Source organism: Caretta caretta, chromosome 2 (assembly GCF_965140235.1).
Source record: "Caretta caretta isolate rCarCar2 chromosome 2, rCarCar1.hap1, whole genome shotgun sequence".
Classification (NCBI taxonomy): domain Eukaryota; kingdom Metazoa; phylum Chordata; order Testudines; family Cheloniidae; genus Caretta; species Caretta caretta.
This window is the reverse complement of record NC_134207.1, coordinates 63,406,170-63,424,506: the sequence shown is the minus strand read 5'-3', so window position 1 is coordinate 63,424,506 and position 18,337 is coordinate 63,406,170. Positions and strand designations below refer to the sequence as shown.

At 40.9% G+C, this 18,337-nt stretch overlaps 1 long non-coding RNA gene across 2 annotated transcripts in view; it reads right to left on the bottom strand.

Annotated features, from left to right (window-relative positions):
* LOC142071013 (uncharacterized) overlaps nucleotides 1–18,337 on the bottom strand; it is a 94,283-nt gene that overhangs the window by 60,895 nt on the left and 15,051 nt on the right. For both annotated transcript variants that reach the window (XR_012666967.1, XR_012666968.1), the window contains one exon: nucleotides 15,622–15,711. This is a non-coding gene — a long non-coding RNA (uncharacterized LOC142071013). The remainder of the gene's footprint in view (nucleotides 1–15,621; nucleotides 15,712–18,337) is intronic.

Below are 18,337 nucleotides of genomic sequence, written 5' to 3'. Positions count from 1 at the left end.
GATTCCTAGGTATGACAAATAAGTTTGGGAAATTCCTACCAAGTTTGTCTCATCTAACAAAACCCTTAAGAGAGCTCCTTAATGGTCACAAAATGTGGACCCAGAATAGCCCACAAAAAAAAACCTCATTTAATAAAATAAAAACTACAGACAGCTCCATCTTTTGGCACAATATTCTGTAAACTGTAGCAACAGATGCATCTTCACTGGTTCAGGAGCAGAGCTCACACAAAAGCAATCAGAAGGTTCGTGACCAGTGACCTGTTGCATTTATGTCAAGAAGCTTCACAGAAACCAATCAGCAGTATTGCTCAAATGAAAAAGAACACACTAGCAGTCATTTGGGCCTGTGAATGGTTCAGTGCCTGTCTGTTTAGATTGAATTTTAACATACAAAACAGACCACATTGGCAGTATTGGGTTCAGAGACACTGGGTGACCGTCCACCTAGGATTTAAAGGTTTCAACTATAGCTGATGCAATTTTCTTTCAACATTGACTACATACCAGGGAAAGAACTCATAGCAGTAAGCACTATCTAGAGCCTTGATTAAGCAGCCACCAACAGAAGAGGAAGAAGCTTTATGAAAACATGTCAAAGTCTACATTGACCTTGTTCTGGCAGCAATTCCAGCATTTGCCAGCCAATCTGAGCAAATTAGAGATGAAGGATTAAAAGATGACACTTGCCAGAAATTGATTCAATTCTGACAAAGAGTGTGAAGTCAAAGGAACCAGCTTCCAGCAGACCTACCACCATATTGACAGGTCCAAATGACCTTCACATGGCTGGTGGCCTGCTTCTGAAAGAATGACCCATACTTTACTACGGTACGTCAGAAAGAGATGCTCTCCAAAATCCTTGAGGGACACCAAGGTATAAACTAGTGCAGGGCACGAGCACAACACTCTGTATGGGAGCCTGGTCCTAGTAGGCAAATTCAGACCTTACTGGAAGGCCGCAAGGTATGGAACAAGGAGAAGAAAGAAAGAAAGAACCAAAACAATTACTCTGTACAATGCTACCTGACAGACTTGGCAGCAGGTAACCACAGATTTGTTTTTCTGGAAAGAACACACATACAATAATGTATTCAATTGCTTTTCCAGATATATTGACTTGGCTATACTTACACAGACTTCATCCATAAAAGTCAGCCAGAAATTAAAATAAATATTTGGAAGACATGGAGTTCCTAAAGTCCTCGGATCTGATAATGGACCTCTAAAACACTCCTAGTATTTGCACAGGACTTTGATTTTGAACATCACAGTAGTAGTCCACATTACTCCTCGAGCAGTGGGGAGATTAAGAGAGCAGTGCAGATTTTAAAAAGACACCTGCGAAAATCAGTGCACCCATTTAAAGCAGTCCTGGCATATCAGTCAATATCTCTTGTGTACGAAGCATCTTCAACTGAACTTCTGATGGGAAGATGAGTAAGGATGCCTGTATCTGTGGCACAGATACACTTAAGCCCAAGTGGCCCAACCTGGAGGAATTTTGAAAATTGGGTGCTTAAAAAAATACGGCAGCCACTAAACTTCAGTGTTCAGCACAGAACAAAAGCACTATCTGAACTGAGACCAGGGAACAAAATTTGTCTCAAAAACACCCAGACATTTGGAACTGTTCCGAACTTGGCAGAAACTCCCAGATCCCCCCTAGTGAAGACTCCACATGGACTTCTCCAGAGGAATCAAGTTCATCTACAATATTTCCCAACACAATGAAGAAAGGATCTGGAAGCTGCAGTTACTGTGTCAGGAAGTGTGCCCTCTCCATATGAAACTCCACACAGAAACTCAAGAGAAGCGAGAACATAGTTTGGAAAACTGATCAGCCCCCCTCCAAGACTTAATCTTCAGAATGGTGTGGAAGGACTACACAATTGATAAGGAGACATAATAGTATAAATAGTTTTAAGCCATTTAAGTTTATTTTGAATTATTGTATACATACTCTTTGGTTTATAAATTTAAGTTTTAGTCTTTTATAATAAAGAAAGGGAGCTCTGGAATGGTTATAGAGTTCTGGTCCACCGCAGTTACCTGAGAGGACCAGTATGGGTTGCAGTGAAGAGCTTACCAAATGTAGGAACTTCCTGGTTAAGAAGTTCTCCAGTTGCTGCTTAAAGCAGGGGTCTTTGTATTTATGTGCTCGTGCTATACTTCCCACATCAGTCAACAGCTACCAGCAGTGTTGATTTGAGCCTGGCACCAGAATTTTATAGACAGATCTCTCCACAAGTTGAAAAAGAGGGAAACAATGATCTAATTATGGGGTTAGATTTCTCATTGGTAAAATCAGCAGGATTCTGAAAACAACAAATTTAGCATCTAGAAGCATTCATTTTTTGTTAATTGATCCCCAGAAAATAAGGTTTCTGCTTGACTCATATGGGTGACATACGATCAAATGTTTTAATAGACTCTAGCAACAGTTCTATGATGTATTGATATAAGAAGGTGTGAAACTATGGATTTTAAACATCCAAGCCTACCTTGCTGGGTACCTTTGTATGCTTTATGGCTCTAAAACACACACAAAAATATGGAACAATGGTAAATGATTAACAAGAGTCACATAGGAAAGGGGTAAGGGAGAGAATCTGTTTGATGACATGAAGTTACCTCATCTCAAAAATCACCTTTTGAGCCATAGCCCTAATACCAGCCCTGATTAGGGCAGTAGCTTGGGAAACCTGGGTTCAATTCCTGCTCTTGCCACAGGCTCCCTGCGTCACTTTAGGCAAGTCACTTATCCCTTTAGGCCTAAGGTCCCCACTTGCAAAATGGGGATAACAATATTTCCCTATCTCACAGGGGTGTTGTGAGGATAAATATATTAAAATGTTATGAGGCACTCGGATCTTGTCGCAAAAAGCAGGCCAATGATGGGCCACAGATGCCAGGTTGAATTTTCAGGAATGGCAGTGAGAAAAGTCTCCCTTTTTTCTTGTAAGATGAGCAAATTATATATGAAAGTCACTGAGACACAATGAAAATTGAAGCTTCTATTGCCATTTTTCAGAGCTAAACCACTCTGTCAGGCTGTATCTTCTCAGAACACCTCTGAGAGAGAGAAACAGTCCCTTGTAGACAGAGCTATTCTGATTAATTTTTTTTTTAAAAAGACATACCTCAGAACTTAGTGTTGTCTCATTCCAGAACCTTACAACTGAGTCTCCCTTTTGAGTGCACTACAAAGCTGCTGACTGCCTCATGCAGGCAAGTGCTGGAGACCCAAGTATTGAAAAGTCTGTGGGTATGTCTACACAGGGATAAAAAACACATAGCTGGCCCAGGTCAGCTGAGTTGGGCTCATGGGGTTTGAGCTTTGGGGCTGAAAAAAAAAATCACTGTGTAGACATTTGGGCTCTAACCTGAGCCCGAACATCTACTCAGTGATTTTTAGCCCCACAGCCAGAGCCCAAATCAGCTGACCCAGGCCAGCCATGCTGTGGGTCTTTAGTCCCTGGGACGACGTACCCGGTGACAACCAGATGTAGGGGTTAAATGCTTTTTGTCTGGTAAGAGGCATGCAGATTTCTTGAATACAAAATGCTACCACTTCCAAAGTTCTGGATCACATCACATTCTTAACAGCAAGATAAATACAGTTGCAATTGTGGAGTAGTGGCGAGAGTAAGTTGTCAGAGGAGGACATGGGAGATCTGCATACAAGCCATGTCATTTCTGGAGGGGATTTCTACATCTACTTCTCACTTAAAGTTTTGAAAACTGCACCTCTGCGTATGTGTATCACCACATCATCATTATGCCTATTTCTATTTTTAGATGTCAGTAAAATTCAAATGATCAGCTGCCCATGAGGTTTAGCTCATTCCTAACAAACAGTATTGCTGTGCTTTTTATTCTATATAACAAGTCAAGGAAAGAGAATTCTAACATACATAGTAGCATGGCTGTCTGAACCAGAACTCCAAATCTGAAAAGTAAAGTTAAGATCCAGATCCGGATGAGTCTTCACTCTCGTACTAAAACGAACCTAAAACTGGAATCCCAAACCTGAACACAAAGCTTGGAAAAGTTGGGATCAAAATCCACAGTTTGGACTCGTGGGTTGCTGTTATTACTTGGGTAGTGCCTGAAGTGTGATAGGGAATTTATAGAAATGTAAGAGAGAAATGGCCTTGGTCCTAAAGGGCTTTCAATGTAAAACCCAGATCCTGCAATGAGCTCCATGAGGGCAGGCCCCTGAACTGAGTTCCACTGATGGCAAGTGGGGCTCCTTGATAGCGCTGGGACTGGCTCATTGCAGAGCCAGCATCTAAGTTAAGGTGTTCAGTGGTGTCGTTCTGTTCAAGTCAATTGAGCTATGCTGATTTACCCAGCGGAGGATCTGGGCCAACGTTGCAAACAGGTGGCTCAGAGGGAGGGCAGAGAAAAGGAAGAATCAGGATTACAGTTAAGATAAGATTGCTTGTTATTAGACATATGTAAAAGGTATTTTAAAACACAATTACCTATATAAAGCGTTAATTATTTCACGCTCACACATGCCTATTTATCGATATAAAAAATCCAGTGTAATAGATGCCCACGCTTGGACTCCCGCTTCCAGCACATGAACAGAACTCCCACATCTAACAAGTTCCAAGAGTGGACTTCTGTCCCTCCTCCCATGTACACACCCAAGCAGGTAGCTGTGCCCCTATTGAATGGGTGGCAGCAGCCCGCTGGCTGTCAATTTCTTTCCCACCCTCCCTGTAGCAGAGCACCCAGTAACTGCTGCTCCTTCGGCTGTCATTTCAGATCAGCCTAGAGCTGATGAACTCAGATTTCCCTGGGGTTTACCCTCAGGAATCATATTTATCTGCCTCAAATTCTGTCAATTTAAAAAAGTTTTTAGGAAAGTTGATGCTGTGCTCTATATGGCAGTTGGTGTCACACTCAGCCTTAGGTCATTTTTTCCTACTTACTTCTATTGATATTTGAACCCAACAATTACTCCGTGTGTCTCTTTCAGAGCTGTCAGTTCAGCATCAGACTGTCATGAGTCTGAACTCTGTTCCCTCGGTGCCTGCCTGCAAAGCCCTACAATTGACAGGCTTCCTGTGGTGCGCGTATGTGACTGGCACAGAACCCTGCCAGGAATTTTCTGCCTCCAAATCACTGAGTGATTTCACCCCGAGGCGTTTTAAGGCACATTTCCCCTCACATCCCAAGGCGATGGGAAATATTGGGTCCCAAAGCTTCCAGCTTTTTGCCAACGGAAGAGGAGAGTAGCAATGCAGATCATCATCACAGGAGTGGGCACCAGCAACAATGGTCCTTTACCTAGTCTCAGATCTCTAGTACGTGGTCCCTGTCTCCTCCTTACAGGGCTTCTTTGCTGGCCAAACTGCAGGCTATATTCAGATGCTGCCTTACAAATATCTTAACCCACAGTAACTGGGCAATAGATAGCAACTCTGCAACCACAAAAAAACAAGGTAGAGAGACATGGACATTTCTCCTGTTCAATACAAGTCAGAGGAAATGACATGACACTTCCTCAGAACAGGGAGGGGGCTTGAAGCTCAGAGATGCTGATGCTTACGCACAGGAGCGACTGTTCAGCCAGCACTTTGCCACCTCTGAGCTTTGGCACCTTTGAACACTGGTTCTTCTGTAATTTCAGACGTATTTGCTTTGATACCTCCAAATATCGCTGCCTTGGTATACTAGCATCTAGCTGCTCGCTATCTCTAGGCCTCAGAGCATTTGTGTATTGGCAGAAAAGAGCAAACCAAACATACCAGTTGTGTTTGGTGCTTATTCTAGGTATCCAGGAGCAGTGTACACAATGAAAACTTCTGCCACTCAAACAGTCACAAATGCCATGCTGTATATTGGTTACCCTTAAACACATACAGTAGAACCTCAGAGTTACAAACACCAGAGTTACAAACTGACTTGTCAATCACACACCTCCCTGGAAATGGAAGTGCTAAATCAGGCAGCAGCAGAGACCCCCCCCCCAAAAAAAGCAAATACTGTACAGTACTGTGTTAAATATAAACTACTAAAAAAATAAAGGGAATGTTTTTAAAAAAGATTTGACGAAGTGAGGAAACTGTTTCTGTGTTTCAGAGTAACAGCCATGTTAGTCTGTATTCGCAAAAAGAAAAGGAGTACTTGTGGCACCTTAGAGACCAACCAATTTATTTGAGCATGAGCTTTCGTGAGCTACAGCTGAAGTGAGCTGTAGCTCACGAAAGCTCATGCTCAAATAAATTGGTTAGTCTCTAAGGTGCCACAAGTACTCCTTTTCTTTTTGTTTCTGTGTTTGTTTCATTTAAATTAAGATGGTTAAAAGCAGCATTTTTCTTCTGCATAGTGACGTTTCAAAACTGTATTAAGTCAATATTCAGTTGTAAACTTTTGAAAGAACAACCATAGAGTTTTGTTCAGAGTTACAATCAACCTTCGTTCCAGAGGTGTTTGTGATTGTGAGGTTCTTCTGTATTTGACAATGGGCTCTTCTATCTAGCAGACACAGTGGTTGGAAGTTGAAGCTAGACAAATTCAGACTGGAAATAAAGCATACATTTTTAAATGTGAGTGTAATTAACCACTGGGGGAAAAAAACTTTATCAATAATTGTGGAGGACTCAGTTTCAGAGAACCTAAAGCCAGAAGGGACCATTAGATCATCTAGTCTGATCTCCCATGTATTGCAGGCCATTAAATATTATCCAGATATCCCTGTATTCATAGATTCTAAGGCCAGAAGGGACCATTGTGATCATCTAGTCTGGCCTCCTGTACAATGCAGGCCACTGAACTTCCCCAAAATAATTCTCCATCTCTAGCAATTTTTAAATCAAAAATGGTTTATAACAAAAAAAAAAAAAGGATGCTCTAGCTCAAAGAGGAATTATTTGGACTGGTCATCCTACTATGTGTACATTTTACTGCCTGATGTAAATGCAGGCTAATCATGACGACCACTAGGGACTGTGCTGCCTAGCTGCAGTAAACTTTGGTACCACAAGATGGCAGAAATTTAGCTTTGTTATACAGCAGGTCAGATGATTGCAGTGGTCCATTCTGACCTTTGAATCTACCCAAAGTGAGCTGAAGGTAATAATCCTAATGTTTTTTCTGAGACACATTTAATATTCCTCTCATGGTGGAGGAGTGAAATCAAAGCACACTAGAAATACTGTGTATTAAACAGCAGCTAATGGGCTGGGAGACTGTTTTGTGCGACACTTAAAAGGACATTAGAAAAAAAATGAAAGGAAAATCTTTCTACACTAATGAAAGGTTAAAATCCTGTAGCCTACCACTCTGAATTATTTTTAAATGTAAACTATGGGTTGGATTTAACAAAACAACAATGCAAAAATACCAATACCAATCTTCAAACTCTGCTCCCCTATCTGGGGTGTAACAGCAAGAGCTCCAGGACCAGAGGAGAGTTATCACCCTCCCTTTTTCAAGCACTGGGCCCTAAACAATGAAGTGAGTGTCAGTGTTAACAGGACCACACTGCTGGCATTTTCTCCCAGATGGAACACATATAAGATTGAAGCTATCCAAATTTAGAATGAGAGATGCAACATGCATTTCTTTGCCCAGTATTTCAAAGGAATGTGAAATATAAATTCCAGGCTCTGAGCTGACTTGTCAAATCTTTCTTCATGCTTTATATGGTGTATCTTCTTCTTTTGTTTGAAAATTTTAGTTGGTCCAATATTAATTGTGCTAAGGTATCATGTGATTAGTTCCCTATAAATGCATGGGATGATAGATCCTAATAAATAAAGCAGGGGGGAAATGCCGCAAACATAAAAAGGAATAAGAAGAGGGTCTATAAATACAGTAGGAGCAAGAGAAAGATGAAGGAAAGTGTAGGTCTACTACTTAGCAGGGAAGGAGAGATAACAACAGATGACATCAAGAAGGCTAAGGTATTTAATGCCTATTTTGCTTCAACTTTTTTTAGTGAAGACTAATTGTGACTAGATGTTTAACAAAATATTAAAAATAAGGGATAAGGAAAACAAGCCAGAATACGGAAAGACCAGGATCAATAATATTTCAATAATTTACATGTATTCAAGTTAGCAAGGCCTCATGAAATTCACTCCAGGGTACTTAAGAAACTAGCTGAAGCAATCTTGGAACCATTAGCAATTACCTTCAAGAACACATGGGAACAGGTGAGGTGCCCGAGGACTGGAGAAAGGTACTATGTTTGTCTCTCTTTAAAAAAGTGGGGGAAAGGGGTGCCTAGAAATTATACACCAGTCAGCCAAACTTCAGTTTCTGAAAAGAAACTGGAACAAATTATCAAACAATTTGCAAGCACATAGAGGACACTAAAGTTATAAGTAACTGTCAGGAACAAATCATGCCAAGCCAATTTAATTGCCTTCTTTGACCGGGTTACTAGCTTGGGGCATAGGAGAAGAAGCAATAGATATGATTCACCTTGATTTCAGTAAGGTTTTTGACACAGTCCCACATGATATCCTCATAAACAAACTAGGGAAATGTGGTCTAGATGAGATTACTACCTGCAGGGGTACTATTTAATATTTTCATTAATGACTTGGATAATGGAGTGGAGAATATGTTTGTAAAGTTTGCAGGTGACAAGCACATGGGAAGAGTTGCAAGTACTGTGGAGGACAGAATTCAAAATAGAACATAAGAATCATAGAAATCGTAGGACTGGAAGGGACCTCAAGAAGTCTTCTAGTCCAATCCCCTGCACTCAATTCAGGACTACATATTACAACTCTCCAGAGATAGCAACTATAGAAAAGCTGTTGAAAAACTCTTGGCAAATGGTGATACGCAGGGGAAAAAAAAGACAGGAAAAGAAAAGACAAAAGACTCTAAACACCATACTGGCAATGGTAGACGCTGAAGCTGAACTAGAGAACTCAGAAACCTGACCAGTAATCCAAAAACTAATAAGAGGGGACTTCTTGGAGCCACCAGGAATGAACAGCTGAACAGTAACTGTAATGTTATACAGAAAATAGTATGAAGTTTACTTTAATTGGGATGATCAACTGGGGTGATCAATGTGCCCTGTATTTTAAAACATACAGTAAATAAAGAATAATAAGAGGGGGGATTTCAAGGCTGGAGGAGATTGGAGAAAATAGAGCGGGGAAGCGAAGGAACCTTTAGGAGTTGTGGGTAATTTCCACCCCTCCCCAGTAACTCAAATGATCAGATGGCAATCTATCCCGAAGGGGCGAGGGTCACAGTCCCATAGGTGGAGAATGTACCTTCTTTGAAGTGCAAGAGAAACAGTCCAAGTGCTTATGGGGAGAGAACAAGGGTTTAAGATTCAGCAAAGCAAAGTCGTTTGGGGACTGTTTTACAAATTATGTTGGTATTTCATTTGTGGATTTAGAGTAAGGGGAATGCAGAAAAGGGGAAGGAACTGGGGAGATGGGGGGGGATTAATCAAGAAGTGGATATGGAAGTTTACAAAAACAGAAACCAAGGTATATTCAGGCACAAAACAGTGAATGCAATGTAACTAGAAATGAGAGAAATTGGCAACACAAGGGTATATGTCAAACAGCTAAAGAATCACAATCATTTCAGGTTTTTCCAATAAGCTAAATAAATAGTTACTCTCAGTGTCTCTTCTTTTTAAATAACATCTTTGACCGTCAAAGGGCTAAATGAGGTCATCAAAAGGAAAAAAGCCCTGGTAGAATTTAAAAAAAAACCACTCTCAGTTATTCTACTTCAAGAAACTATTTTTCACATCAGACAAATTATGGGCATGAAAGATAACTCGTTAACAGACGTATTCTGCTTCAGTTAAAGAAAAGAGGAGTGGGCAAAATATTTGCTAAATATGTCCTTCTTCAGATTAAAGATAATCTAAGGACAAGGAGGGATGATTTATATTGTTAAAGGGCACAACCACTGGGTTATTAACAACAGTGGGCTCAGTGTATCTTCAAACCAAAAAACTTTATGTAAGGACTTCGTAAGGTGGTCACAGCTGTCCCTCCATCCTTCTGGGAGGGAGTCCACTTCCCCTCACTACAAGGCCTCAGGGAGGGCACAGTTCAGGGGGATTTAGCACAGGGGTCTCTGCCACTCAGCGGGGTAGAGAAGTAATGCTTATAAGTCCCAGCCCTCAGGCAGAGCGAGGCAGTATGCAATTAAGAGGCTCTGGCCTGTAGCCAGGACAGCAGTAAAGTCTTCAAGCCCAGGCCCTCAAGCAGGCCAGGCAGCAAAGTCAGGAGGCTCTGGCCTGGAGTCAGGACAGAGCAATAAAGAGTCCATACACCCGGGTCCTCAGACAGGGCAGGACAGCAAAGTCTATAAACCTAGGCCCTTAGACAGGGCAACACATCAAACAGTTGGGGGTCCTGGCTCTGGTGGACCACCAACAAACGCAGTCCTCTTGGCCTATGGTGGGGTGGCTGCCACTGCCACCCCAGGGGTGAAGTGACAGGGGTAGGGGGATGAGGGCTCACCCAACTCCACTGCATGGGTCAGTGGGGAAATCTGGCTGCAACACGCTGGCCGGCTGTCAGTCAGCAACACAGCCAATCTATATTCAGCTCCCCTGGGCTACTTCCTACACTCCCGTTCAAGGGGGGTTACCTGGGTCCCTGGTTCATCATCCATCTCATTGGGATAAACAGCTAACGGCAGCCCCAGCAACTCCTTGGTGTCTGTGGTGACTGGTAGCTCTGGCAGTTCTTCCACATCTCAGGCACTGCAGCGGTTGCTCTCGGGTTCGAGCTCCAGCAGCAGGTGAGATACTTCCTCCTCCTCCAGAAGCTCCTCTCCAGCTGAGCTGGAGGGCCTGCCTCTTACACTTCTGGTTCCTGTCCCACCCCTCTGCTTCCAGCGGGGCGGGTGTGGGTCTCCTGGCTCTGCCCACCAAGGGGCGGTCGCAGCTGTCCCTCCATCCGGCTGGGACGGAGGCCATGCCCCCTCACTACCGACTTCTTTAAAACACTGCAACACTTTGAGGAAGGGGAAAATTATACTTGAAGGACTTCAATTGCACACCGACTCCTCACTGGGACAGATCTAATAAAAAAGCAGGTACAGCATTGACTTCTCAGTGCCAATTATTCAATCCTTCACATTGCTGGAGTGAATTGCACCCAGGGGAAAGAGATTACACATTTCTGCACAAGTTCGGCAGAAACTAGAACATTACATGGTCAGATCATGTACCAGTGGAAGTAATATCTGATAGCTGGGCTGGGTCCCGAAGATCACTTTATTGGAAAATTAACTGCTTCCTTCTCCAAGACAAAGATCGGGTTGCAGCAATTAAAGGGAATGTTGTTCAATATTTCCAATTAAATGATACAGACAATATAAAAAGAGGCCATCTCTGGGCGGCAGATAAAGCAGTATTTAGGGGTCAGATGATTAGCAGAGCCTCTCAACTGAAATAAGAAAGAGCTCAAGAAAAAAATAGAAATTAGAACAGGAGCTAAAAAGGTTACAAGACATTAACAAAAAACACAGGTTCAGAAATACCATTACAACAACTAACTAATATTAGAGGAGAAGTTAAGTATGTTGATAAGTGATATCACTAAAAAAGCCCTTCGTTATACAAAGCAGGTGTTTTGTGAAAAAAGGAAATAAAAGTGATAGGCTAGGGCTCAAAAGCCAAAAGGGATTCAAGATCAATGTATTATTCCACCAATTAAGAACAATCAGCAAAATATTAAATATGTGCTGCTACTTATAAAAATCTCTATACCTCAAATACTCCAAACACTGAAATTATTCACAAATATCTGGAAGTAGCAGGCTTGCCAAAGATAAGCAAAATTGATAAAGAAACAAAAACACAAGAATAAATCCAAGAGACAAGTATGAAAAGTGGTTAAAACTCCAGCTGAATTTTATGAACTATTTAAGAATATATTAGTGGGTCCTTTGAGAGGTATCTTCAATGCCATTTAGGGTGACCACCTTTTCGAAATGCAAAAAGGGACAACATGCAGGAGTCCCGCCCAACGTGTATGGTCCCACACCCCTGCTCCTCCTCTTCTCCCTGAGGCCCTACCCCCTGGCCAGGCCAGAGGCTGGAGCCTGGCAGTAGTAAGAGCCTCTCAGGGAGCCTGAGCCTTTCAAAGAACTCCAGACCCTCCACCTGCACTGCCCAAAAGTAGCCCCCAACCCATGTCCCCACCCTGGGGCACACTGCCCAGGTTTCCACAGCAGCCTGGGCTCTCTGGGTGGCTCTTAATACTGCCCATCTCCAGCTTCTGGCATAGCCAGGGGCAGGGCTTCAGGGGGAAGAGGAGGAGCAGGGGGCAGGCCCTTGTGGCAAGTGGGGGCTAAGCCCCACCACCACCACCACCGCCACTGGGAAGAGGCTGGTACCACTCCGGTGCCTTGGACTGCAGAGATTCCAGGACAAATGCTATCCCGGAGTCATTCAGCCTGGGACCGGGACTTGAAATGTATATTTTGGGACTGTCCCACTCAATTAAAGATGGGTGCTCACCCTAATGCCATGCTGTTAGGGAAGGAACTTCCACAACCTATGAAGGAAGCTACTATGGTTGTTCTCCCAAAAGATGGAAGTGGCCTTATATTTTGCCATTCCCAAAGGCCCATCTTTGTTGAATGATGACTAAGATTTTAGCAAAAATACTAGGTAGCTGATTGCAGTCTATGCTCTCGGCTTATATGAATCCAGATCAAACTGGATTCATTAAGGATAGACAAATGTCAGATAATATTTGGAGAGTACTTGGAATCATCCATAATGCAAGTTCAAAAAAAGATCCAATTCTCTTGTTATCACTAGATGCAGAGGAAACCTTTAACAGAACTTTAGTAGAACCTTCTGTTTCAAGTCCTGTACCATATAGACTTTGGCTCCCAGTTCCTTAAATGGATAACTGTCCTTTACATGATCCAAAAAAAAGCTGTGTGATTAATGGAGTTAAATCTCCCCTTTTTGAATTACATAGAGGGACTAACCAGGGATGTCCATGGTCTCCTACACAGAGGATAAGGACCAATGGATCCATCACAGAAATAAAACTTGTAGGAACACATGAAAAACAGCACTATATGCAGAGGATGTAATATTTTTATCTAAACCAAACATTTACCTAAAAGCAGTTTCTAAAGACATCCAGGACTTTGGGAAAGCATCTGGATTTTAAGTAAATGATGCCAATTCTGAAATGTTAGCTATATATTTGCCAGACTCGCAAAAGTCACTGATCCAGAAAACATTCAGGTACAAATGGACAACAAATTCTATCTGGTGAAGTGAGCTGTAGCTCACGAAAACTTATGCTCAAATAAATTTGTTAGTCTCTAAGGTGCCACAAGTACTCCTTTTCTTTTTGCAAATACAGACTAACATGGCTGCTACTCTGAAACCCATAAGATACACAGGAATTCAAATCTCAAACAACCCTAGAAGAGTTCTGTGATTTAATTCTCAAACCACTACTTCAGCAAATGAAAAAGGACCTGGAGAAATATGCAATCTCTTGGTGGGGAAGAATAGCCGCAGTCAAAATGAATATTCTGCCAAGGATACCTTCCTTATCTGGGATAATCACAGAAGGATTTTGAAATAAAACCCTAGCAGGAATACAGAGGATGTCGTTAGAGTTTATATGGAACAAGAAAAGATCGAGAGAGAGACCAGTTACTTTGTACAGACCCATTAAGCAGGGTGGAGTAGCTGTTCCAAATATTCTATGGTACTATCCAGCCAGCCAGCTCAAAGCAGTAGCGATTGGGAACACTCTCATCCAGCCAAACACTGGGTCTTTATTGAAGAAGAAAATTGTGACAGTGTAAACATCACTAGGCTACCATAGATTTATAAAAAAAAACAACACACTCACTAGAAATATACGTTATCAAACATCCTTTATCAAAGTCTAGTTCTATCCCAAACGTACAGAGAAGAGATAAAATCAGTTCTTTTCCATCACCAATGATACCCACTGCAAATAATCCAGACCTTAATCCAAATCACAAATCAGAGAGCTTCAAAGATTGGGAGAGCTAAGGAATACACACAATTGGACAGCTATTCAGTAAGAGAAAGAGATCTTGGAGTCATCGTGGATAGTTCTCTGAAGACGTCCATGCAGTGCGCAGTGGCAGTCAAAAAAGCAAACAGGATGTTAGGAATCATTTAAAAAGGGATAGAGAATAAGACAGAGAATATTTTATTGCCCTTATATAAATCCATGATACACCCACATCTTGAATACTGCATACAGATGTGGTCTCCTCATCTCAAAAAAGATATACAGTACTGGCATTAGAAAAGGTTCAGAGAAGGGCAATTAAAATGATTAGGGGGTTGGAACAGGTCCCATACGAGGAGAGATTAAAGAGGCTAGGACTTTTCAGCTTGGAAAAAAGGAGACTAAGGGGGGATATGATAGAGGTATATAAAATCATGAGTGGTGTGGAGAAAGTGAATATTTACTTGTTCCGATAATATAAGAACTAGGGGCCACCAAATGAAATTAATGGGCAGCAGGTTTAAAACAAATAAAAGGAAGTTCTTCTTCACTCAGTGCACAGCCAACCTGTGGAGCTCCTTGTCTGGGGAGGTTGTGAAGGTTAGGACTATAACAGGGTTTAAAAAAAAAAATTAGATAAATTCATGGAGGTTAAGTCCATTAATGACTATTAGCCAGGGTGGGTAAGGAATGGTGTCCCAAGCCCCTGTTTGTCAGAGGGTGGAGATGGAGGGCAGGAAATCACTAGATCATCACCTGTTAGGTTCACTCCCTCTGGGGCACCTGGCATTAACCACTGTCAGCAGACAGGATACTGGGCTGGATAGACCTTTGGTTTGACCCAGAATGGCCTTTCTTATGTTCTTAGTGAAGAAAGATTTCCAATTTATTTAGAGATCAAAACTAACTTTAACTGGTCCACTCTCCCCTGGTACCAGTACTTTCAAGTCAGACACTATGTTTCTCCACTTCCTAGAAAACCTGTTGTATACAGAAAGGTAACTTTAATAGAAGCAATGGCATCTGGTCCATTAGGACAGGGGTTCCCAAACCTTTTTCTCTGGGGCCCACCTGTGCCGCTGCAATAAGGACTGCAACTCACCATTAACACTTCTTGAGGAAAAATGTTAATGATATCCATATAAACTATAACACTGTAAATAAATAATGTACATATTTCCTTTTCATTTTCATGTAAACAACTGGAATGATAGAAATCCCTAGCAATATGCACTCAAAGAAATGCTTCAAGATCTTTGAAACCAAACCGTTTTAGTACAACTACCCTTTAAAAAAATGTGGCATCTAAACAGGGAAAACACAAAGTACACTGTATAAAATAGAACAACCAACAACACAAAAATGTGAATAAAATTGTTTTAAAAAATTGTGTTATTTGTTGATTTTAAAACTTTGAACATTATATTTCATTCTCAGGTTTTTTTAAGTGTGAAATCTGAATTTCTGTGCGGTGTAAGCAAAGGTTCAACCCCACTCTACTAATTAGAAAAGAATCAAATATTGTAAAAAAAATAATAATAATACATTATATCATGATACACTGAGGCAACAGGTACTCATCCGATCTGGTAAAGGAGACTCCAAACTTCAAGTATATGTCATCGTATTTTCTTACCAGTTTCTTTATTTTTGTGGCTGGCTCATTTTGTGTAGCAGTAGATGATCCTGGACTTTCATTATCGTCTCCAGCAGTGCACCCTTCTCACTTTCAAAAAATAAATCGATCCATATCAGATTGAAATACTGCTTGCCGTTTTTTACAGTTGTAAATGACATACGTTGCTAGGTTACCTTGCAGTCAAATGCATCATTGTACTTGCAAGAATTAAACTTGACATATTGCAGCTTTTTTTTAAAATCAATAAAATAAAGTGTTTTTCTATACTCTGTCCAACAGATACAGCTCAGAACATTATATTTATATAGCTTTTACTTAGATTGCACAAGTCATGGGGAATTAAAGTTTTACTAAGAGTTTGACTGGAGAGTGCAGCTGTGCCAGCGTATCACCCAGGATTGTGTCACGGCACACCTTTGGGAACTCCTGAACTAGAAAACTAAAACATAACTAATTTATCTCAATCTTTTCAGACAGCTTTCCTAACAAAACAGTGTCCACATCGGACATGCTGGGAAAAGGATGTGGATAGACAAATTACCCCAGAGGGGTTTGGTCTGGAAAAGAAGACCAGCAACTCTGTTTGTAGCACAATAAAAGAAAATTTCTTTTAGATACTGTTTCAATGATACCACACCGCATAGTCAAAAATATATATGGAATGAATGGGGGTAAATGCTGGAGAAATTGTCGTGAAAAGGGAGATATTATGCATATATGGTGGACATGTCCAGTCATTAGAGAGTATTGGAATGCTATCTGTAACCACGTATCACAAATTATTGGATATTTATTACCAAATGATCCTTTGGTAATCCTCCTGGGGCTTTCTAGTGGAAATGGTCACCCAAAAGGAAATGAAGAACTCATCTCTCATCTGCTACTAGCTGCTCAGCTGTTGGCAGCCTCTCACTGGGAAAAGAAAAATGGCCCAACCATTGAGGAATGGTTCAAAAAAATATGGGAGGTTGTGGTTATGGAAAACTTAACACACCAATTACATACTTAGAAAAATAGACAGAGGACAGAGTGATAGATAGATATTTGGTCACCTTTTATTCAGTACTCAGAAAGTACATTCACCTGCAAAAAACCAGCGTACTTGTTCAGGGTGGTGGGGTTTTTGTTTTTGTTTGTTTGTTTTTTAAATATTGACACTTGATAGACGTAGCTGGTCTGTTAAATATATACATAAGGAGATTTCACTCAATTTAATAAAACCACTAGAAACAAGATAGGTGTCCTAATGATTCTCACTCTAAGAAGACAATACCCTGTTAACTGGAAAAATCTCATGACTATGTTCCTGTATAAATGTCTTTTTTAAACAAAAGATAACTGTTGTAATGATTGTTTTGTTCCTGATATTTACATGGTGAGGATTTGTAAACTTCTCAGAACTTCCAAATAGTGTTAAAAAAAAAAAGTGTTTTGGTTTTTCCCCCAAAATTTTTCACAGAAGTAAAGAAAATTGCAACCAGCTCTCCAACCCTTATGACTGCAAAGTAAATATTCCGAATGTGAACCAATGCTGTTTTAGGCAAACAACCCACGGCTGTCAATGCATGTCAAGAGTACATCTCCCACATCCTGCCCCACTCCACCCCTGGTTTGGAAATGGCTTAATGGCTTGTGTAGATACCACTACCACCCTTTTACATAGCTCTTTTCATCACTGTATCTCAATGTGTGTTACAAATTAGGTAAATATCATTATCCCCATGTTACAGATGGGGAAACTGAGCCATAGAACTAAAGTGACTGGCTCAAGGTCACCCAGCAAGCCAATGGCAGAGCTGGGAGTAGAACCCATGTCTTCTGGCTTCCAGTCCAGTGCCCATCCACCAGCCAAACTACCTCACCAAATTAAATAGAATTCAATCCCAATTTGAAGATAGGAAGGCCGCATTTCATTACCCATTGCCAAAAATGTTACTTTCCTATTGCATAAAGGTCTACTGAGTCTGGGGGAAGACTAAGCAATGAATCAAATTCTGGTCTCAAGTACAGTGATGTAAATCCTAAGTAACTATTGAAATCAATGGAATATTTTAACTACTTAAATGTGTTAAAGGATTAATGCAATAACCCAGCTAATTAGGGGTTGGCTATTCTGATATCAATTCTGGGCAAAATAATGGAACAGCTAACATGGAACAGCATAACAAAGAATTAAAGGATGGGCATATAATTAATACAAATCAACATGGTTTCATGAAAAATAGATCTTGTCACAAAAATTAATATCATTCTTTGACAAGATTATAAATCTGGGTGATAAAAATGACTGTTCTTGCATAATATTCTTAGACTTCTGTAAGGTATTTTACTTCATACCACACAAAACTCCGATTAAAAAATAAGCATGATATAAAATCATTACGACACATATTACACTGGCTAACTGACAGAGCTCAAAATGCAACTGTTAATGGGAAATCATCAACAAGAGGGGATTGAATAGGGATCAGTTCTCAGATCAACACTCCTCAATATTTTTATCAGTAATCTGGAAGAAAATATAAAAATAATTCCTTATACAATGTACTGCCCCACTTACGTTTGTGTCATCTGCAAATATTGTGAGGGCAAGTCACTAATACAGACTGATCTGGATTTTCTGGTAGAGGGAGTACAATTAAACAATACCCTTTTAATACATCTAGGAACAAAGAATATAGGCTGAATTTACAGGACGAGGGACTGTATCCCA